Source organism: Rattus norvegicus (assembly GCF_036323735.1).
Source record: "Rattus norvegicus strain BN/NHsdMcwi chromosome Y unlocalized genomic scaffold, GRCr8 chrY_unlocalized_16, whole genome shotgun sequence".
NCBI lineage: Eukaryota > Metazoa > Chordata > Mammalia > Rodentia > Muridae > Rattus > Rattus norvegicus.
This window is the reverse complement of record NW_026947374.1, coordinates 50,796-75,499: the sequence shown is the minus strand read 5'-3', so window position 1 is coordinate 75,499 and position 24,704 is coordinate 50,796. Positions and strand designations below refer to the sequence as shown.

Here is a 24,704-nt window from a genome sequence, read left to right as displayed (position 1 = left end):
TATTGGTCTGCGTGCAAGTGAATTTTGGTGTCTTCCAAGGATTTCAGTGTCACAGCTCTGTTAGAAGGTATTCAGGGACACGCTATGGTTGTGTGCATATAATTTACTCAGGGTCAAAAGGGCTAAACGAACCTTGGAGAGCAGGAAGGGGTTTTTGTGTGCACTTACATCAGTTGCAGGCTTAAGGTACCAGGAAGTCCTCTATTGCTATATCTTTATAATCTCTGACCCAGCATCGGTCTGTTGTTCAGTGATCTCCATTTTACCTACTCAGAAATCGACTCCACTGAATGTGCCCCATACCCAACCCTGAGGTCCTACTTGCTCGATTTCAAAGGATTGCAGGTTCATGTTCTGCATTCTCTGTCAGAATAAATCCTCAGGAACGTGGCCCTCTAGACATCATGAATTAACCAGTGCTTCCATCGAGTTTCTGCATTAACCCGTATGTCCTCTATTTCTGGCCGGTTCTCTCTACACCCCGCTATCCCTCCATCTTCCCCTCTGAACTTCTGCTCCTGTCCTCAGTCGCACTCACTCACTCACAGAACCTGTTCCAGTTTTTCCTTTCAGAGAGGTCGATGCTTTTCTTCTCAAGGTGCCTTCTCCTTTCCTTTGTCCTCTCTGCATTTGTGGATTGTAGATGGAATATGATTTATCTCATAGCCGATACCATGCATAGGTAAACGCCTGCCATGCTTGTGTCTCTAGGTCTCATTTCCCTCTTGGGCTGATTTTTTTTCTAGTTTCATCTATTTTCTCTTTGGCTTCAGGATATCATGCCTCGACCACTATGATGTCATTCCCCCACCCCTATGATGTCATGCCCCACCCCCATGATGTCATGCCTTGGCCCCTTGTTAGAATGGTTGTATATATTCACCAGGTAACATTCTGAATTCTGCCCTGTCACCAGACTCCTCCAGGCACCCACCATTTACAGTTCTTCCTCCTATCCTCTCCCCTTCTACTCTTATTGAGTAGAGGACCCCTCTGGGTACACCCCGTCTCCTGGCACATAAAGTCTCTGCAGGACTAGACTCATCGTCTCCCACTAGGTCCTGAAAACGCAGCCCGGGTAGGAGAACAGGATCCACAGACAGGCGACGGGTTTACTGAACTCATGTGAGAACCATTGTGCTCCTCTACCTCTCTCAGTCCTTCCCTCAGCTCTTTAGTGAGACTCACTGAGCACTGTCTGATATCAAGCCCTGTGCCTGTGCATCTGTATCAGTCGGCTGCTCGTTGGAGCCTTGCAGAGGACAATAATGCTACACTGCCGTCTGCAAACATAAGAAAGGACCATTAATAATGTCAGTGTTTGCCGTCTGCCCATAGGATAAGTCTCACATCCGGCCACTTTTCCTTTGGCCATTTCCTCATTTCCTCTTCCATCTCTCTCCGTGTGTCTCTTATAGAGGGGGCAATTTCTGGGTCAAAATTTTGGGGATGTGTTTGGTTCCTTATCCTTCCACCTTGGCTCCTCTGTGGCTACAGAAATTGACCATTTCGGTGTCCGTATCCCCACTGTTACGAGTCTCAGCTAAAGTCACCCTCATGGACGCCAGGGTATCCTCACCCATCCCAGATTGCTGGCAAATCATAGAGATAGTACCCACCCTGGACAGTCACTGATTTCAGTTTATTCTCTTGGCGCTCTGTCCCTCTTGCTCATCTCTCCCAAGAAATGATTCTCAAACCCTATTAACCTTCCCATCCCCTCAGTCACCCACTCCTTTCCTTCCAACTGCCTCTTCTCATTACTTTGTTCCTCCTTCTGAGTGAAATTCAAACATTTTTCTTGGCCCTTTCTTATTGTTTATCCTCTCTGGTTCCATAGAACTTAGTGTGTGAATTCTGTACTTAATGGCTAATACCCTCTTTTAAGTGAATATATACATGTTATTTTGGGTCTCAATTACTTCATTCAGGATAATACTTTCTCACTCCATCTTCTTGAACGCAGCTTCTCAATGTCCTTATTTTTTATCTTTTTTTTTTCTTTTTTTCAGAGCTGGGGTCCTTATTTTTCATATGTGTATAGTATTTCATAGTGTAAATGAACTAAATTATCTGTAGCCACTGTTTGGTTGAGGGGCATCTGGCTTATTTCTATTTTCTGTTCATTATGAAGAAATCCACTAGGAACAGGATGGAGCACATGTACTCTCTGCATGGCAGAGGCCTTTTCAGATATAAGACCAGGTGTAGTATAGCTGGGTCTTTAGGAAGATTATTCCCCATTTTCTCACAATCCACTGGACAGATATTGATAGCATTATACAGATTTGCTCTTCCCAAGCAAATGCAATTTGTATCCTGATATTTATTTGCTTCCTCAAAGGAGGTCTCCCCCCACCAACTAGCCCTCTATCATGGACACTGGTGATCACATATGAAACTTCTTCCCATTTTAACCGGTCAGTAAATGCTAGAGCCTGTTACAGATAGCCGGAGGGGAAAGTTGGTACCGGAGGTATGACAGTGGGGTTAGGTAGAGAGGCAGAAGAGGGTAAGAGGGGAAGGGAGAAGACTGAAGAAAAAGAGGAGGAAGTAATGATGGAAACAATCCATGTGGCCTGAAGAATGCACATGTAGCAGGGGTTTTATGGTTGGAGTATAAGTTACGATAACATTAGATCTACCCAATACACGTTTATAGATTATAATTATAATAACCAAATTGTGTGTTTTCTTTATGGGTCATTGGGTTTGGAAATTCCAACAAGCTTTCCTCAACAGTATTTCTGAATCAAATTTTCTGTTAATAGAGATCACCCCTTGTAGGGGCTCTAACCATTGCTCCATAGTCCAGTAGATACAGCTGTTTCTTCCTCAGTCATGTCTCTTGTATTTTCTGTGGATATCTGTTTCTTCAGTGATCCATGCCCAGTGTTCCTTTTTCTCAAGGTTTTCAATGATCTCACCCAGAGGAGTTTCAGGTTTCTCAACTTGTTCCACTTAGTTAACCGCAGCTTCACAATGTCCTTATTGCTCATACCTGCATATTATTCCACTTTAAAAATTTTCTGATAACAGTGAACCGTCCTGAGTAGGCTAAAATTTCCCAAGAAAACATTAAACATTCAGTCTCTAAATCTAGATCTCCTCATCCCATTATGCTTGCTTTGCCTGAATGGCCATGGCATGAGCAGTTTTTTCTTAGGGACATCAAAGCCATTTCCTTCTCCAGTAATGGCTGCCATCCCTCTGTCACAGGTTTTTACCCTGGTTATTTTTAGTGATTGATGTGATTTAGAAATTGTAACACCATCTGCATGGTAGAAAGCCAGAGATGTTTCAGGTTGACCCTGCTTCCACAGCCAATGATGTCACATGTGCACAATGAGCAACCATGTGACACCCAAACAGCAAGATGATGTCATCTTTGACTCCACATGTGACTGCAAGATTGCCTCTTCTCCTGCATGCACCTTGGCAACCATGTCATCCTGACTGCAAGATAGGAACTTTGAATCTACACCCAAAATTAAGATGGCCTCTTTAACTCTCTTAATCCTACCCGTCTGTGAGCATGGGAGGTCTTTCTGTCTTCTGCTACCTTCCTTAGTGTCTCTTTTCAGAGACTTGGAGTTCACACCAGATATGCTTCTGATGTGCTAGGTTAGAGTTAATTTATATTTCATAATATATATATATATATATATATATATATATCCATTGTGATTGGCATGTCTTCCATAATTTCTTCTCAGCCTCTCTGTCATTTGCATGGCATATTATTTTCATTTAATTTTTCATCCATCCACTTGGCTGAAGGTGTTTTTCATATGTAGGTCATTTCTGGTAAAACTTTTGGATCACATATGTTCACTATTATATGATGTGTGAATGGTGATACACTGAGTTCTCCTTTTGCGATATCATCCCCTTGACCTCCTTTGGTTGTCTTATTGCTCTAGCTGGGAATTTAAGGACTTTACTGAAAGGATGCTGCGAGGTGTGCAGTCTGTTCTCATTCTCCAATTTAGTAGAATTGCCTTTTGCTTCCCTACCCCTTATTTAGATATTAACTGTTGGCTTGCTATATTGCATTTTATGTAATATTTTTTGTATTTATTTTAGTATTTTATTACATTAGGTATGTGCCTGACATCCCTGGTCTCCCTGAGACCTTAAATATGGAACGACGATGGATTTTGTCAAAAGCATTTTCAGCATTTAAGAGATAGTCTTGCATTTTTTCCTTCTTTCTTTAATTCTGCTCCTTCACACCATTGAGTAATAGTGAATATTAATAATATTAATAAATCATATTAAATATGTTAATAATTAATATATTATTTTTGATATATTAATGTAATATATCAGTTACATTATTATATCAATATATATTAATTTAATATAGTAAAAAATATATTAATATTAATTATATTTACCTTATTAATATAATAATTTAATGTATAAATACATGTTAATATTAACATAGTATATTAATATTAGTTATATATTATGATGTTAGGATATAACAATTTAATGTTACTTTATTAAAATATATATGTATTTTATTAAAAAAATATATATTATGATATGCAACTACCAAAAAGTTAAATCCAAGGGGAGCTCCCACGTTAATTTGAAGTGCAGAGGGCACAATTTTTTTTTCAGTTAAGTTTGTTAATATGGTGGATCACTTTAATGGGTTTTCATAGATTGATCCACTCCTGCATCCTCAGGAGAAAGCTTACATGATTGCACTGAATGGCAGTTTGAAATGCTTTTCATTTTGTTTTTGAGCATTTTACCTAGTATTTTTTCCACCATTGTCTGTAAAGAAAATTCGTCTGAAATTCTTTCTTTGTTGAATCATTTTGTGATTTCGGTGTCAGGGCGACAGTGGTGTCGTGGAATCTGTTTGGTGATTTTCCTTCTGTTTCTGTGTTTTGGAGTAGGTTGAGAATTCTTTGAAAATCTGGTAGAAGTCTGCGCTCAATGAAACTGGCCCTGAGAATTTTTCAGTGGTTAAACTTTCAATTACTGTTTGTGTCTTTTTAGGGGTTGTACAGCTATTTACATAGTTTATCTTACCTTAGTTTACCTGTGGTCAGTGTTATCCATCTACACAAACATCCATTTAATTCAGAGATTCTAATTTTGTAGAAAGCAGGTTTTTGAAGTGAGACCTAAGGATTCTGTGACTTTCATCTTTGTCTATCGATGTGTCTCCCTGTTCATTTCTGATTTTGTTATTTGGATGCTGTCTTACCTCGTATTACATTATCTATTTAAGGGTTTGTCTGTCTGGTTGATTTTCCCAAGGAACTAGCTCTTGTTTTTGTTAATATTAGTATTCTTTTTGTTTCTGGTGGATCACTCTCACCCTGAGTCTGATCATTTCTTTCTATGCCCTCCTTTAATATGTGTTTGCTTCTTTTTATTCTAGAGATTTCATGTGTGCTGGGAAACTGCTAGTATGGGGTCTCTCCAATTTCTTTATAAAATTGCTCTGTGCTGCATGTGCACTTTCCTCTTAGCACTGCTTTCCTTATGTACCTTAAGTTTGGAGACGATATGCCATCATTATCATTGAATTCTAGGAACCTTTTTTTTTTTCAAGTCTTCTCTGAACTTGTGGTTCTTCAGTTGCAAGCTATTGAATATCCATGAGTTTATAGACTTTTTGTTATTATTGAAGTCCAGTTTAAATCCATGGTGATCTGAGAAGATCCAATGGTTAGCACAGTCTTTCTGTGTCTGTTGTGACTTGTTTATTGAGGGTGAAAATGATCAGTTCAGGATAAGGTTCCATGAGGTACAGAAAAGAAAGTGTGTACTTTTGTGTTCATGTGAAATATTCTGTAGATATGAGTGAGGTCAGATTAATTGAAACCCCTGGCAGTTATATATTCTATTTTTATTGTTTTATTTTTAGTTTCTGTCTCAATGACCTGCCCTTGGTGAGATGGGACATTGATGCCCCCCACTATTAATGTGTGAGGTTCGATGTGATATTTGAGCTTCAGCAATATTTCTCTCACCAATGTTGCTACTTTTTTCTTTGGGATATAGACATCCAGAATTGAGATGCCATTTTGGTGGGTTTTTCCTCTAATAAATATGAAGTGTCCTTCCCCTTCTCTTTTGATTACTTTTGTTTGGAAGTCTGATTGCTGGATGTTAGAATGGCTACACCATCTTGTTTCTTGTTTTATTTCTTGGAAAACATGTCCCAACACCTTAGTCTAAGGTTATGTCTATCTCAATTGCTGGAGTGTGCTTCTTGAATGCAACAGAATGACAGATCCTGTTTTTACATCCATTATTTTAACCTCTGTCCTTTTGTTGTTGAATAGAGGCCACTAATGCTTAACGGTATTAATGACCAGTGATATTAACTTCATGCTATTTTGATGTTGTGGGTGCAGGGTTTTCTTGCTTGCATGTATTTTTGTTTTTTGTTTTTTGTTTTTTTTTTGGGGGGGGTGGGATGTTTGAGTGTGTATGTTAGTATAAAATCTGTTCTGTAGGGTGAATGATTTTTTTTTGTTTGCATGTTGTTTTTGTTTTTTTCGGGGGGGGGGGTTGTTAGAGTATGCAGGCGAGTACTTCCGTAGGTTATGCTGGGTAATTTTTAATTTCTAGTCGGAGGTTGGGATGGTTCAAATTCTGAAAATCCATCAGTATAATCCACTATAAGTGAAACTGAAGGAAAAAAAATTACATGATAATCTCATTAGATGCAGAAAAAGCAATTCCAGCCCCACTTCATGATAAAAGAGTGTGAGTGATAAGGGAGACAATTCCTATGGAGAAACATAGTAAAAGCAAGGGAGAGGAAACCTGTAATGACCATCAAGCTAAATATAAAGAAACTTAAAACAATTCATTAAAGTGAAGGACAAGGTAAGGCTGCCCACTCTCCCTATTCAGTATAGTATTTGAAATTCTATCCAGGGTAAAAGCATGGTTCAAATTTGGTTCTGACATGGAGTATTGCCAAGTGCTGTGAAGGAGGAATGGCACAACATTTTAAAAATCCTGGGGTATGGCCCACTCTTTAGAACAGCCTCATTGCTCTTTGGTGAGTCATAGCCCCAAGGACCAACTGTACTGAGAACTTCATGCAGCATTTCGCTCGGTTGTTCCCCTCATATCTCTCTAATTCTAAGAAGTACATAAAAATCCTCCTGGAGCTTACCACCACTCAGGGAGCAACATCATTGGCATTTGCAATAATATTGGTCGAGGTCTTTTAGGAATTTCCTCTGTGGAAGACCAGTGCTTCCACCATCACCAAAGGAAATGTAGAATAATTAGTGACGACCAGCACCCTTAAAAAGCATTTGGAAAAATAAAATTGTTTGTTAAGCTGGCTAACATGTTTTAACTACTGCCTCTGATGTAAAAAAAAAAAAAAATTAGGGAACAATTTGAAGTTCGAAAAGACAGGGACTTTTTAAGGCCAGGGATCAAGAACAATGGTGGCACAGGCTAATGGTGTGACTGTCACACATGCTGGACTGTTGATGACTGATTTCTGTCCCAGTTGTACCCGCAGCTCTCTGATAGGATTTAATAAGGATTGACAATCACAGGTGTGCATTCTGATCATTTAAAGTAGATATGACATTTTTATACACATATTTAGATTTGTGCTTTTTAAAAGATTCTTATTAGAGTACTTTTAAAGATAAATGATACAATATCAACCATTTCTCTGTAAATTCAAAATGCTGCCTACAGTGAAGGGAAACCGAATGAGAAAACTACTTTGCTTACTCTTTGTTACTCTATAACAAATTGCTTACTTATGAGCCTTGTTGGCCTTGGGAGTAATTTGTTTATTTTACGTGTACTATGTAATATTTCTTCTCATACACTATCACTCTTTTCAGCATCAAGCATGAGAAGAAACTAGAACATTATCACATTTGCAGTTTTACTTGGCTTGAAAGATTTCACTAGGATATCAAAGCTATTTGCTGTGGTTTGCCCTGAAGTTATCTGTATATTGATGCTAATTCCACTGCCCCAAGGACAGCTGCCTACTCCTGTACTCAGAACTCAGGTGACTTCACCAAAACCACCTCCCCATTGAATTTGTAAAGTACAGGTGTGGGGCAGGTACATGATAGAAGGAGGCTTTGGGAGTAATTTGTTTTCTTTACTTGTACTATGTAAAGAACTTTTCTTTACCATGTAAAGAAGGAGGTCATTGGAGGAGAAGGAAGAATGGGTGAGAGAGATGTTTGAAGAAAGAGGAGGAGACTGGAGGAAAAAGGGGAGATAGGAAGAGGAGAGGGTGAGAAGTCATGGTAGGTGAGGTTACGATTATGGTCTGTGTATTTACAGGTTAATATTAATGTTCCTAAGGGATGGATGGTAAAGGGCTTTGTATATTTAAGTGCGCAATTATATCTTAGCAATTGGGTCAAAATTTTTGTGATGTGTGTTTTCTATGTGAGGGATTGAGTATAGGAAAGTGTGTGGCGGCAAGGGACACTGGGCTGACAGGGAGTAGGGATGTGTTTTCACCAAGATATCTACCTATTATATTAGGACACTACGGTGCTAGTGATAGCATGGTAAAAGACAAGTTTCCTTTTTTTTTTACAACAACAGATGGCAAAACAAGGTGATGGGCAAGAATCCACTAGTAATCAAAAAGTTGAGAGAACCTTTTTATTTTCTAAGTAAGAGGACACCTGTGCCATATTAATTCTTGATAACTTAAGAGCAGAATATAAAACAAAAATGGGGAAGCAGCAAGGGCTGACAGGCTGTTGGTCCCCTGCTGTGTGATAAGTAATGGCAGTTCAGAGAGTTAAGAGATTAAAGCTGCTTTTTAATGAGAGTTGTTTAGTAAGTCTTTCAGGATACACATTTTCTTTTTAACATGGGCTCCACAGGGGAATTTTGTGTGGAAATCCTAGTTACACAAGACACTTCTTCTATTAAGGTATTTTTAACAAGTGATTAAGTTTTATTTAAGAAAGAAGAGAGTAGAGAGATTACCTGAATCAGGTGGGGATTTTCATCTACTGCTCAGAACTTAGGGAAAAATTAGGCACTACCAAGTAGAGAGTTTTGATGAAATCTGTAACAACAGGGAAAGTGAATGCAGACATATATTGTAGAAGTTATTAACGATAAAGAAAAATCTGTGGCTTCAGGTAGAGAGCTTAACAGACTGAGATATTTTGGGCAAAAGTCCTGGTTTGAAGTTTTCTTATTGATATTAGAATTGATAGAAGGTATTTGATTAGTTTTATGAATTATCCCACTATATGACTCGTTGATGACGCCTAGCGATGATTTGTGGTTACTTTTGATATTTACGACAATAGCAAGTTCAAATTCTCTTAACATGGGCTCCATGGGAACTTTGGATTTATTTCCTGATATCACCAAGTACTGAGTTATATCAGGCTCATTTTATACATAAATTCCTTTTTTAAAAATTGTTTAATCTTCAGGATGGGTGTGACTTTGAGTTTTATGCTTATATTATTACTCTGGGAGAGAGTGCAAGATACAAGCTTCTCTGGTTTCAGATTAAGAAACAGAGTATTTTGGAAGAAAGATTTTGTCCTTGTGTTTTTAAAAATTGTGATTAGGATTCTGGAAACCTCACAGAGTCATACTGATCAGGTTTGATATCAGTAGACGGCTATCAAATATATATTCGGGAGAATCAAACAAAAGATATATCGATTCTTAACCTTTTTCCTGAGAGTTGTATTTTGTAGAGTGTACCTACTTGGAATCCTGGTTTCAGTGAATTTCAGCTGGGTCCAGTCAGGACATATCGGCTATCGCATTTGTTTCATTTTTCCTACCCCCTACACCTAAGGATATCTCAACGCCCATGTACAACTTGAAGAAGTTATGGTGGATCCGTTGTCTCAATTACCTGGAATTTGTGGGGTGGGGCTGGAAGTGGTTATTTTAAAGATGTTTTTATAAAGAATTGAAAATTGGTTGAAATTTAGCAGGGAGGAATAAGCTAGATTTAGTTACAGTCATAATCGTATTTGGTAACTAAGCTTAATCTTATCTTTGTTTGGGTATAGAAATAATTTGAAAAAATTTTAAAATTACAAGAGCCAGTTCTATTATTTTTGTCATTACACACTTCTGAGTTGATTAAACCTGTTAGTTAAGATTGAAATATTAAAGTCATGCATCTGACTTTGTAAGAGTACTATCAAGAAAAAATTAAGATATAAAGACAACAGTCCAGATTGTCTTAGATAGATAGATGCTTTTCAAAAATGTAAGAAATCCACAAAATTTGAGATTTAAAGTTATTACTTATCTTTTGTTGAGTCATATCTTCTCCTAACTGTTCCCCTTTGGCAAATTTAATGAAGAATTTGAACATCTCTACCTCCAAATGAGGCAATACTTTGTGGCTAGGCAGTCACTGGAAAAAAATGCCTGTTTCATATGCAGATTAATACTATCCAGAAAAGGACAAATTATGCAGAGGATTTGAGGGATAAACCCTGCCAATACAGGGTAATCAGCCCTTCCAAGTCCACCTTTCAATAGGCTGTCAGTTGATCTTGTGTCAGAAGGCTGAAGACTTAAGCTCACATGTTGCTAACAGGGGATTGTGCTATTGGAGATTTGTCTCTACAACCTCTCAGTTCTAGAAGCCCTCTAAGACATCCTATGTGTATAGATATTTGGTCACTCTCAGATTTCTGACGGGGTAGGAGACTGATTATAGCCTCATTGCTTATCAGGCTGTATACCTCTGAATATACATATTTTACTGGATAGTTATCAGATAGTATACAAGCTAGCCAAGACATAATATAGATTTTAAGCCTTTCTGAAGCTGGAATGAAGAACTAAATGCTCTTTCTAACTGATATAGTGACAGACTGGGTGTTGAGTATATCAAATGCTTTATAAATTGTAGAATAGTAATAATCTTACTCAATTGATATATATAAATGAAAAGTCTGTTTAACTGGACAAAAAGGGGAAAACGTTGTTTACACTAAAGTTATCTGTATTTTGATGCTAATCCACTGCTCCAAGGACAGCTGCCTTGTCCTGTACTCAGAACTCAGGTGAATTCTACAGAACAGCTTTCACATTAAATTTGTGAAGTACAGGTGAGGGGCAGGTACAGGATAGAAGCAGGCCTATCATTGGAAGAGAAGGAAGTGTGGGCAGGAATGAAGTTTGAAGGAAGTAGAAGAGACTAGAGGAAAAAGGAGAGACAGGAAGAGGAGAGGGTGAGAAGCCATGGCAGGTGAATTTAAGATACTGCTCTGTGTATTTACTGGTTGTTATTATTGTCCCTAAGGTATGGATCATACCAGGCTTTGTATGCTTATGTGGGCTACTATATCTTATCAATTGGGTCAAAGATTATTGTGTTGTGTGTTCTTTCATGTGAGGTTTTGAGTGTAAAAACATGTGTGGCAATAAGAGACACTGGGCAGCTGAGAAGTGGTGATGTATTCAACCAAGATATCTTGCAGAGACTTGGGAAACTACAGTGCCAGAGATAGCGGGATATAAGACAACTTTTTTATTTTTATATTTTTGCAACAACACATTCACTTCTGTATTTGACATGCTCTTTTTGTGTCACTTAGGGAAGATCTATATCTGGTTCCTGACAGAATGTGCTTCTTAGGTTCATCAATCTTATCTAGTTATCTAGTTTTTGTGGCTGATTATATATATATATATATATATATATATATATATATATATATATATCGGTGGTTCCTACAACTATGAGATTACGTGCAATTTTAACATGGATTCTCAGCAGGTATGTCAAGAAGGTAGAATCAACAAACGGCAATGCCAAATAGACTCGCTCCTATTCTTATGACCCTAATGAAGTTGAGGTTTCATTGGACCTCTAGTTCTTCCCTCCCTGACAATCCTCCTGTATCTTATCTTTGGCCTGAAGAAAGAATCATTTTAAAACATCCAAAACCCTGAAATCTCACCCTTGGAACACGACAAGGTTGATATTACAGAGATCATATCTAATGGGACTACATAGTTCACGCTGTCCTTTGATTTACTCAAGCAGTTATTTCTTTGCACAAAATAAAAATTTGGGAGTTTATCATTTTAAGTAGGTACACAATATTTACACTGTTAAATTCACTTCATAGCTTAGCCACGTTTGTTGCCAAAATCATTGCCAAAAAACTGGAATTTGAAAACAGAATACTTGAGTACACATTCAGGAATATCTATAAAGACCCCTTTCAAGGAATGAACAATTAGAAAATGAAATACAATATTCACTCAATTAAACATCTGTAAAGAAAAAATGGCCTGTGGGAAACAGGGAAAAAATAGGAAATTGATCTGTTTGTCACAGGAATGGAACTAGGAATAGAATTATTATCCAAAAGAATCTCCTACATCCCATGTTCCTAGATCTTTTCTACTCAATACAAGCCCCTAACTGAGTTTCTCCATGTAGAGCCTGTAACCACTGATGAAGCAAAGAGAAGTTTCCAGCTGTAGAGAGATGTAGTACATAAATGTTACCAATGTGTCACAGTAGACATTCCTGGAAAAGGCAAACTCGAATCTGGTCAATGTAAGGAAAGCTATTTAGGAGGTAGGCCATGGCAGTTCTCACTGACATCATCATTTGACCCTCCCTGAAAAATTTCTTGTACCCTGGAGAGCCCTAGGTTTTGTGATGTCACAAAAAACTGCATCACATATATTCCTGCAGTACCTCTAGGGATTACTAAGTGGCCTCTATTTCACTGCAAACAGCCATTTGGGAAAGAGAACAAAGAGGATGTATATAACAAAAATGAGTAGAAGAAAGTTGGCTTTCTGTTTTAGTTTGAAAAAAATGAAAAAAATATGTGGTACATGGGAAAGTGCAGTGAGTGCCGTGTAGGGTTTGTGAGGGTTCACTGAACACATGAGCCTTCCACATATGGGATTCAGGAAGTGGGAGCCTCTTAGTAGCAACTGGATTTCCTTGCTTGTTATGGTTCCTGAAAGTCAGAGGTTTTTTTTTTTTTATCATTAATTTCATTATTCCAAAAGTCAGGTGTTGGGATGGGTACAGCTTTTTTTTTTTTTTTTTTTTTTTTTTTTTTTTTTTTTTTTTTTTTGAGAGCACATGGCTTCTATTTTTTCTTCCAGAAGAAAAAAGTCCTAAGGAGGAAGGGAAAGACATGTATTGTATCCTCAGCTCAGAGTAAACTCCTTCGTGTATATGATTTCTACACTGTAGTTTGTGTCTGACACTGATATCTGGGAGGGAGAAATGCTTCTAGTTCAGACTTAATCATATCAGTCTTTCCACTAGTGTTATGCTGACTACCATTCCCTAACAGTGTCCCTCTAGATTTCTGAATCAATATGTCTGATTACCTTGCAGTTTTATTTACTTTTATCTCTTTCATAATTTTTTTTAATTTAAGCTAATTTTAATATTTTTTGGATATTTCTATATCTACATTTAAATGTTATTTCTTTTCCCAGTTTCCTCTCCATAAGAGACCTAAATGTTTCCATTCCTTGACATTTAAACCACCCTTACTCTCCCTTGACATATCCTTGAACTGGGAGTCAAACCTAGGGAGGACCAAGGTCCTCTCCTTCCTTTGGTGTCCACCAATGCCATCCTCTGCTACATATGCAGTTGGAGCAATAGGTCTGTCCATGTACAGTCTTTGATTATCTGTATAGTACCAGAAAGTTCTTGTTCATTGTTCTGATGGGGTTGATAGCCTCTTCAGCTCTTGTAATCCTTTCTGAAAATTTATCAACAAGAGGTCCGTTTACAATTCTCTGGTTTGCCACTAGCATTCAATTCGGTAACTGACATGCTCTAGTTGTGTCTCTCAGGGAAGATCTATAACCTGTTACTGGCAGCATGCACTTCTTAGCTTTATTAATCTGAATCGTATCTAGTTTTGGTGTCTGATCTATTTATCTATCTATCCATCTATCTATCTATCTATCTATCTATCTATCTATCTATCTATCTATCCATATATTTATCTATCTATCTCTGCCTCTGTCTCTAGCTCTATCTCTTCTCTATCTCTATATATCTATATCTATTTATCTATATCTATTTTTATATATATGTACATATATTTGATGGCTTATACATCTATGAAGTTAGTTGAAATTTTAACATGGATTCTGAGGTCCTAGGTCAAGAATGGAGAATCCACAAATGCCAATACCAAATATACTCCCTCCTGTTCTTATGCGCCTATCGAAGTTGAGCTTTTACTGGGCCTCAAGGCATTCCTCTCCCTTCCCATCATCCTGTATCTTTTGTATGGCCTGAATAAAGAATCATGGTAAAATATCCAAAAGCCTGAAGTCTCACCCTTGGAACACAGGAAGGTAGATATTCCAGAAATGATACCTAATGGGACTACAGAACCGCATGCTAGAGTCCATGCTGTCCTTTGATTTACTGATGTCAGGTAATTTTTGCATAAAATAAAAATTTGGGAGTTTATCACTTGAAGTAGGAACACAATATTTACACTATTACATTCACTCTTTAGCTTGGCCAGCTTTGTTGCGAAAATCATTGCAAAAAACTAGAATTGCAAAACAGAATTTTTGAGTACATATTCAGGAATATCTATAATGTGCCCTATCAAGGAATGAACAATTAGAAAATGAAATACAAAATCCACTCAATTAAATATCTGTAGGGAAACAATGGCCTTTGGGAAACAGATAGAACTTAGGAAATTGAACTGTTTGTCACAGGAATGGAACTGGGAATAAAATTATAATCCAGAAGATTGTCCTACATCCCATGTTCCTAGAACTTTTCTACACATGCGAAACCCGTAATAACTTTCTCCATTCAGAGCATGTAACCACTAATAAAGCAAAGAGAACTGTCTAGCTTTAGAGTGATGTTCTACATAAATGTGTCCACTGTGTCAAAGGAGACACACCTGGAAAGGTCACCTTAGAATCTGGTCAATATAAAGAAAGCTCTTTAGCAGGTAGGCCATGGCAGTTCTCAGTGACATCATCATTAGGCTGGCCCTGAAAAATCTCTTGTATACTGGAGATCCCTAGCTTCTCCTGTGATGTCACAGTGTTTTCCAGACTGCAACTGCCTCTCAGACATTCATTCAGTACCTCTAGGGTTTATTAATTGGCCTTTATTTCATTGTAAACAGCTATTTGTGAGGAAGATCAAAGAAGATGTAGATATCAGAGATGGGGAGAAGGAAGTTGGCCTAGGAAGTTTTAGTTTAAAAAACGAAGAAATATGTGGTACATGGGAAAGCACAAGGAGTGCTGTGTAGGGGTTGTGAGGGTTCACTGAACACATAGCCTTGATCTGAGCCTTCCCCATATGGGATTCAGGAGGTGGGAGCCTCTCGGTAGCATCTGGATTTCATTGCTTGTTATGGTTCCTGGAAGTCAGAAGTTGTTTATCATTAATTTCTTTATTCCAAAAGTCAGGTATTCGGAAGTTTACAGTTGTTTTTCTGAGAGCTAATGGCTTTCATTCTTTTTCCCCAGGAAAAATAGTCGTGAGGAAGGAGGGACAACAAGTATTGTATCGTCATGTCATCTCAAGGTAAACTCCTCCTTGATTTGGATTCCTATAGTGCACTTTGTTTCTGACACAGATATCTGGGACAGAGATGTGCATCTAGTTCAGACATCATCATCTCAGTCTTTCCACTAGTATTTCTCTGATTACCATTCCCTGACAGTTACCCTTTAGATTTCTGTATCAATATGTGTGATTCATTGACAGTTTTCTTTTCTTTTAACTCTATCATTTCTTTAGGAATTTTTATTGCGTTTCTAATTGGATACTTCTATATTTACATTTCAAATGTAATTTCCTTTCTCAGTTTCCTGTCCATAAGAGCCCTAACCTGTCCCCCTCCCCTTTTTCAATAACCCCCCTTACTGCCTCTTGACAGTCCATTGAACTGGGAATCAAATCTAGGGAGGACCAAGGGCCTCTTTTTTCATTGGTGTCACGAAGGCCATCTTCTGCTACATTTGCAGTTGGAGACATTGGTCTGCCCATGAGCAGTCTTTGAATATTGATTTAGTACCAGAAAGGTTTCGTGTATTGGCATTGTCCTTGTGGGGATTAAAGCCCCATTCAGATCTTGTAATCCTTTCTCAACATTTACCAACAAGAAGTCCATTTTCAGTTCATGGGTTTGCCACTATCATTTACCTCTGTATTTCACATACTCTAGCAGTGTCTCTCAGGAAATGTCTATATATGATTCCTGGCCGATTGCAGTTCTTAGGTTCATCAATTTTATATCATTTTGGTGCCAGATGTGTGTGTTTGTGTGTATTTATATATACACACTTTTGGTGGCTCCTACAGCTAGGTGTTTCAGTGGAATATTAACATAGAATCTGCCAAACTAGGTCAAGAATGTAGAATTCAGAAATGACAATGTCAAATAGACTCCCTCCTGTATTATGAACATATTGAGTTTGAGGTTTGACTGATAAACATGTCATTCTTCTCCCTGCCTATCCTCCTGTATCTAAGGTTGCTACTTAAGGACGAATAATGATAAAACATCCAAAACCCTTAATTCTGGCCATGGGAACACAGGAAGATAGGTAGTGCAGGTTTGATATCAAATGGGACTAGAGAACCGAATTCTGTAGTCCATGTTGCCCTTTGCTTTTCTGATGCCTGGTAATTTTTACATAAAAGAAGCTTTTAGGAGTTTATTAATTGAAGTGAGTACACAGTACTCACACTGTTATGCTCACTCTATAGCTGGGCACACTTTGTTGCCAAAATCACTTTGTTGCAGATAATGGAATAGGAAAAAAGAATTTTTCAGTACACATTCAGGAATATTTATGAAGTCCCCTGTCAAGGAAAGTACAATAAGAAAGTGATATACAATATTCATTTAATTAAAGGTCTGTAGGGAAAATACTGGCCTTTGTGATACATAGATAACCAAGAAAATTGAACTCTATATCTCAGGAAAGAACCTGAGAATAAAAATATTATCTAGAAGAATCTTCTACACTAGATGTTCCAAAATCTTTTCTACCCATGCCAAGCCACTGACTACCTTTCTCCATCCCAAGTTTGTAACTGCTAATAAAGCAAAGAGAAGTCTCTAGCTTTAGAGAGATGGAGTACATAAAGGTTTCTACTGTGTCACATGAGACATATGTGGAATGGGCACCCTTGAATCTGGTCAATGTAAGGAAAGATGTTTTACAGGTAAGCCATGGCACATCACAATGACATAATCAGTAGGCCCTCCCTGAAACATCTATTGAAACCTGGAGAGGACTAGCTTCTTCTGTGATGTCACAAGTGTTGTCGTGACTGCAACTCCCTTCAGATATCCCCTCAGTACCTCTAGTGTTTACTAATTTAACTCTAATCGAGAGTAAACAGTCATTGTGGAGTGAGAAGGAAGAGGATGACGAGATCAGAGATGGGAAGAAGGAAGGTGGTCTTCTGTCTTGTTATAAAAAAAGGATGAAATACATGGTACTTCGGAAAGCTCAGTGAGTCCTTGTAGGAGTTGAGTAGGATCACTGAAGAGATAGACTTGTTCTGAGCCTTCTGCATATGGGAATCTAGAGCTGCGAGCCTCTCAGAAACATCTGGACTTCGCAGTTCTTATGGCTCCTGGAAGTCAGAGTTTTTATATCATTCATTTCTTTATTCCAAATGCCAAGAATTTTGAAGGTAACAGATGTTTTACTGAGAGCTCATTGCATTTATTCTTTTTGTCAATTATAAAAAGGTCCTAAGTAAGAAATAAAAGGCAAGTATTGTGTCCTCTGCTCAGAGTAAACTTCTCCATGCTTTGGATACCAATAGTGCAGTTTCTCTCTTACACTAATACCTTGGAGAGAGAAGTGCTTCTAGTTGAGACTTTATGATCTCAGACTTTCCACTAGTATTTCCACTGACTAACACTTTAGATTTCTGAGTCAATTGGTGAGATATACTTGCCGGATTCCTTTCTTTCATTTCTTCCATTTTTTCTTTATTTTTTTAGAAAAACTCTCAAAACTCATCCTGGCTGACAATGTAGATTAGACGCATCAGATGAAATGAATTGAAAAACTCTCCTGGGAATGAAAGTGGTAAGGAAATCACATTGATGTATCCTAAATGCAGTGCTAAGAGCAATATTCAGACTAGTCTGTGGAGATGCTGCTGTCATCAGAGACCACAGACAATTAGTGGAGAATGATTCAGCATTAAACTGGGAATGGAAGATGATGGTTGATATTGTTCTAGTAGATCTCACTACATTAAAAAGTGTTTCTTCCAGATAACTGAATGATTATTGTAAAGCAAATCCCGGAATGAACTTATGAGACCCACCATCAGCCTGTCAAATAATGTGCGAAAGAAGAAATCTGTGTCTCTCCAGGGACAAATTGTTGCTTTCAAACCAACAGTAAAGTGTCCATTCTATGAATGATACATTGATATATACACATTATAGAAGGATGGATACAGAGTTTCTTCAGGTCCATGAATGAGGTATTCAGCAGTTGACCTGGATCAGAAATGAAGGTAATTTTTGCCAACTCTTCAGACTTGAGCTCCTTCACTAGGATCCCCATGATTGAAGAAAAGAACAAACTTCAGACAACTTGTCTCAGATTTTTATGTAGTTAAGATTTCCTGGTCTTGGTCCTAGGAAGGAAGGATATCTTGCTTTCCAATTCTTGTTTATCCTATAATCCTCTCTGCTGCATTCATGCAAATAGATTACTGTGCATTTCTTTAATAGGTTACAATTGCTATTTTAATTATGTTGCCAAGAACTATAGAAAAAAAGAAGGACTGTATCAAAGCATCATATGAAAATCCGACTAAGGTAATGTGGCCATTGGAAATGTGTAACTGACCTGAAACTCTTACTAGAGACAAAATGCCATAAAAGGTCTTCTCTCGATATCTGGTGTAGTAGTTGGTGTTCCCCAACAGACAGTAAAGGATGAATCTCTCTGTACAGAGAAATCGGAGTAGTCACAATGATCACAGACTATGGAACACATAATTTAACCATGACTGACTATTTTTAAAGTCCTAGAATCCATTAGTTTATTAGTCCAAAAGGCAAGATGTCTTATCTGGTCATTGACATATGGATAAATATTCAGTATGCAGGTTCTAATGTCTATGAGGATTTGGTATCACTGTGAGTGCAAAAATGAAAAAGTAAAGGCTTCTTTCTTCCATGTTTTCTACGGGAATTCAAATAGAATGCATGGTTTAGAATACATTGGGTTTGCCATTCTCAAACAGACCAATATCTTCAACTGAACATTCTTTTCTTGGAAGCTGCACCCTGTCAGCATGGCTCACGTGTATGTGAACTGCAAGATCTAGTCTGGGAAGGCGGTCCTGTTCATCGATCCAACCTGCCCCTAATACTGAAATACCCAAGACTTCCTCAATCAACTCCTTTGCAAACATGGTCTTCTGGGATTTGAAGACATTACATCTACTAACAACACCAATGCAATTCAAGATTACTTTCAACAGCTCCCTGGAGTGAGAATTGTTCCTTGGGTCCTTATATGTAGAGAAAGACTGCATAGGCAGACACAGTGATCTAATCTACCTGCAACAGAATGAAGAGATGATGATGTGGCTGAAGCAGATTGGAGCTCTGCATTTATTAAAGGGATGGCAGTAAAAGCCCATGCTGACAGCAGACATTCAGACATGCTGAAGCCATGCTGAGACTTGATGTTTGTCACAGATGATGTCAGTATTTTCTTATGACTGGGATTTTCAACAAATTGGCTTTCATTCTATTCCTCATTCCAAAAAATCTTTTGCTGTAGGCCTCAAACCATGGGGCAGGGAAACTTAAGAGACAACAGAGGATTGATAATCCAGTCTTCATTCACTGACTTGTCTCTACCTCTAAGTCCATGTTTCACAATCCAGTGAATTTAAATCTCCAGGGAATCAGTTACTGTTTCTCTACCATGCTGGTCTGCTGAAGTCATTTTACAGAAGTCCACTTCCAAGTAATTATTAAAGCAATGAATATTTTGAAGTTGTTTATGATCTACACACAGGCTTTTTACGCCCCAAGCATGTACCATCCCACTTCTGCATTTGTAGCTCTCAGCCAGTGTTCTCGACCTATCCATCCAGCAACCCTTAGATTCCACACTTTGTATGAGGATAATATTTGAAAAAACAGAAGAATAGCTGTAGCATGGTTGTTCTTCACTGAAGCCATATTAACACAGACGGCAGAGCATATGATGCATTCATCTCTGTTTGTAGTGTTTAATTCCCCGTAAAGTCCCAAACAATTGAGAGTTGATTCTGTCAGAGTACCAGCAAAGTCAAATAGGAAATGCAAAATTTCAGAATTCTCCTTCCAAAGATGTTTGTGAAAGAAGTTGTTTGCAAAACACTGTCTTAATAAATTTATTCCATTCTCACTTTGATATTTTGCTTTGATGTCTTGAAGTGACGTTTAATTATCACTGAAATGCAGGTCCCCTCTATAGTCTCCAGTAAGAAGAATTCATTCCTCAAAAGGATGTATCTGCAGATGCCTGAAAAAATAATAGAAAGAATATTTCTTGATAAAGATCTAGGTTAAAGTTGAAACATCTTACCACAAAGATACATATAAGAAGTTCATTTGACATTGACCTTATATTATGCAGAAATTCTTCACATATTCCCTCTATCGTTGGGGTTTAATTAATCTCCAATGAATAGTTGACAATGAAGAGTAGCCTTTAGAATCATTTTACCCTTTTCAGTAATAGTTTTAAGCAAATGGAACACTAAAAGATCACAAAGAAGAAATGGTTATAATCAAAAGATACATGTGGGACAGTCTAACTCTCATGGTCAAGATGACTTTGCACATGCTCCTTATGGTCATGGATTGCTCTCATAATACTCTGCAGAAGGTTGTTCCTACTGCCTCACTTTAAGCTCCAGGAATTACAACTACCAGAGCTGTTCAAGTTCCCTTACAATGCACTTGAAAGCCACATATGCTTAGGAACTTTTGATGTGCTTTAGCTCTATTGTCAGGTTTTTTTAAGCCTCTACCAAATAGCAAGCTGTCCTTTTTACCCTCTTCTCAACACCTCTAAATCTGCCCTAACTCAATTTCTCAATTGACATTAGTCATAGCTCAGCACCCCAAATATGCACTCATCTTACTGTGTTTTTAACATCCTGCCTGCTACACCAATGGCCACTCCATACTAGATCTCACATGACTGGTAACTCTTGCTCCACCCTAAATCCTTTCTCCACCCTTGTGTCTACTAGCCTGTTGGTAGAAATCCACACAACTGATTGGCCAAGAGCATCTTTATTGAACTATACAGAATCAATTTGGGAACAGGACCTTCAGTGTTCGCAGTATGATTCCCGATCTACGAATCAAAACGATAGCAAACAAGACTCAATCCATGTCTCTGGTTTTGGGAGGGAGATAGAGCACTTTGATTCAGAGTTGAAATTTAAATAATTATAATATATATGTAGTATTAATTATGCCAGGATAAAAGGATCCAAAAAGTGGAAATGGGCAACATTAAAGGCAAGAGAAAAATCCCTAGTACAGCAAACAATGTGGACCTGTTAGAAAGACTGGTCTCTTTCCAGCCATCTGAATTTGTACTTGAAATTCTTCTAACCACTCTTGATCTCTGCATGTAGAAAAGAACAAAAAGAAAAAGAAAACAAAATAAAACAAAAAATCACCAAAATGAAACCAAAAGCAAAAGCAATAGCTAATCAACCCAATCCTAAAAGAAGAGGACCGAGTGAAGATTGCTTGAGGTCCTCATTTTTAACTACAACTACAAGTCACCAATAGCTTTCAATGCAAAAGTTTGTCATTATTTTATTTGAAACTTCTCTGTGGGTCAAAGAAACAAGGTTTATAAGCTGCAACAACAGGAAAGAGAAAAAAAATCATACTGTAGAGCTCAACACTGATATTACTATGGTGACTGTGGGCAATGCAGAGAATATTGGTGTTTGACAACGGGTCTTGTGGTTTTCTATATGCTGGCAATATCTATGACTCTGAAATGAATTAGAGTCATCACCAAATCATCACTAAATGAACTGCTCCTTTCTTTGGAGCACAAGATCTGGCAAACTGTTGACTGACTATGATTTTTAACTTGGATCTAGCCTCTGTGGTAAAGCTAAGGCTTCTGATGGAAAATCCTCCACCAAAATACTGGACTATCAATTGTGCTGCCAGCCAAAAACCAAGTCCTGACTCTACCCTGCAATCCAGAAGAGGTTTCAAAGTGTCAAACATAACAATATTTTAATTGTGGCTTTGTCTTTTTTTCACTTTTTATTTTAAATAAAGTGTGATTTCTGGCATAATTCCTTCTAAGTTCTTCCTCACATAGAACTTCACTTTTGACCTCAAATTCCATTCATGAAGGGGTACTCTTATCTTTCGTTGGCTAAGTTTTCTATTTTGCTTTTATGGCTTGCTGTGATTGCTTATTGTGACTGTCTAAATGATGCATTATTGAGCAACTGACCCCATAAGAATGGCTTGCGGGCATCAGTATTTTGCATTTTCTTGATGGTTAGTTTATGTAAGGTGACTTAGCCCACTGTGGATGGTAACAGCACTAGTAAGCTGAGGAGGTTACAGAGAAAAGGTAGCTGAGCAGATTAGTAAGCAGAGTTCCTCTTTATTTTCATGCTGCTGCCTTGTGTTCTTTTCTTGGATTCCATTGATTATGAACTGGAACTTGTGAGGTGAATTAAACCTTCAATTTCCCACACTGGCATTTTTATGTTTACTATAACATAGTCGTACTAACTGGAACATTTGGCATTTTCTTGAGATCTGATCCGATAGTCCATCCTCCTGCTGGCATGTAACCTACCCTTTTAAATTAATAAATAAATCCAAGTCACTCCAAACTTTTGACATATTCACTCTGCCAACAAAATCACACTGTGTATGTAACTTACTTTTAATCTCATATTTTTCCTCCCACATTTTTTCTCTTTAAAATTATCTCCCTAAACATGTTAGCACTTTGTCGTTTTAAGTTATCTTATGTCCCATAGAAATAGTATAGTCAAATTTTTGATTTTCATAAAAGTGGGTGATTTGTTGTAGTAAAATATTCTAATCAATATTTATTGCATTAACTTTATTAATGAATCAAAAATTGACATTATTATACTATCTAGTTATCCTTAAAACTATAAAAGATTTGGTTCATTCAAGGCTTTAAGGTCCTTCAGAACATCAGCTAGAACGTTCTTATGTATAATCTGGATGTATCATGGTTACTTCATATGTCTTCTAACTCACTGTGTTCTTTCTAACAATGCGAATTCAGGGTATTTGATATATATTTTAAGAGTGTTTAAGTGGAATATTTCCCTGATGACTCGCCCATAGTTTGAAATTGGAAAACAAAAAGATAACGTGTTTTGAGTGTTCACTTTGAATTCTACTATTTCATGAATGCATTTTCAGCTTTAAGAAACTTAATCTTTTAAAGAAAAATTGTCTCTATTCAGGATCACGTCTAGCTAATTCATAGTGGTCTTTGCATTTTAAATACTTTCATCCACAATATTTTGTTTTATATTTTCAGAGTATTGTGAGGGGAATTTCACCCATATTTCCTCACAGTATGGTTTGGATTGGCATAAAGGAGGCTAAGGAATTTTGTGTGTTCGTATGATATTCTGCTTTTATGACCGTATTTTTCAGTCTTAAGAGACTGACATATTTTTAGAGTTTTTAAAATGGTATCATGACATCTGCAAATGAGAACACTTTCATTTCTTCATTTTTCATTTGTATTCCCTGGATCTTCTTCGGTTGTCATATTGCTCTAGCTAAAATTACACATACTGTAATACATAGTTGTGAAACCAGTGTATATTCTTGTCTTCTTCCTGCTTGTAGTGGAACTGCTTTGAATTTTTCTCTCTTTAGCACGATGCTTGTGCTGGGCTTCTTGTACCTTGACTTTATTATGTTGAACTATATCCTCCATATCTACAGCTTCCCCAGGACGAATCAAACTTTTATGTTGGGATTTGAAGAAAGCTTATCTGGTAGAAGATTATTTTTAATGTTGACTTGAATCTGTTCACAAGTATTTTATTGAGAATATGTGTGTATATTTGTAAATTAGTGTGTAATTCTCTCTCTTCCTCTCTTTGTGTCAGTCGTTTGTAACTCTTTCTCCCTCTCATTACCTTCCCTTTTGCCTCATTGTCCCCCTGTCTCACACTCTCTCCTTATTTTGTCTGTCATTGTTAGATAATACCAGATTCAAAATATAATTTTAATGTATTCAATCCTTTTCTCTACTTTATGAAATAGTCTTAGACACTTTAAATGCTATTTAAATGTATATTCATTTCTGTTCAACTGAATACATGTGGTCCTATGATATTTCAGGTGGGAGAAATTAAAAACCTGATTCTTTGTAATTGTTTAGTATATAGCTTTTTAAATTATGCAAAATGAGCTGATTTAATATTGGTATATAAATACATCTAGTATTTACTGTCACTTCCAACCCCGACCAGCAGGAAAGGAGAGACACCACACATTCTTCTCAAAGCAGTTTACTCGGGAACCCTTTTGTCTGCAAGCAGGAACGACGTCTCCATCCAGCCCCCGAGGCCACGCCCTATATCCTCCCTCAACCGCCCCAACCGTCCAGTCTGCGTGACCTCCATTCATAGG

At 37.5% G+C, this 24,704-nt stretch overlaps 1 long non-coding RNA gene across 4 annotated transcripts in view; it reads left to right on the top strand.

Moving 5' to 3' along the window:
* Window positions 1-22,351, top strand: part of LOC134484602 (uncharacterized) — a 40,007-nt gene extending 17,656 nt beyond the window's left edge. The window contains exons 1-2 of one of the 4 annotated variants that reach the window (XR_010062097.1): window positions 15,493-15,550; window positions 17,994-22,351. This is a non-coding gene — a long non-coding RNA (uncharacterized LOC134484602). The other 3 variants (XR_010062094.1, XR_010062095.1, XR_010062096.1) reach the window with 3 other exon arrangements.
* Window positions 22,352-24,704: the final 2,353 nt, after the last annotated feature.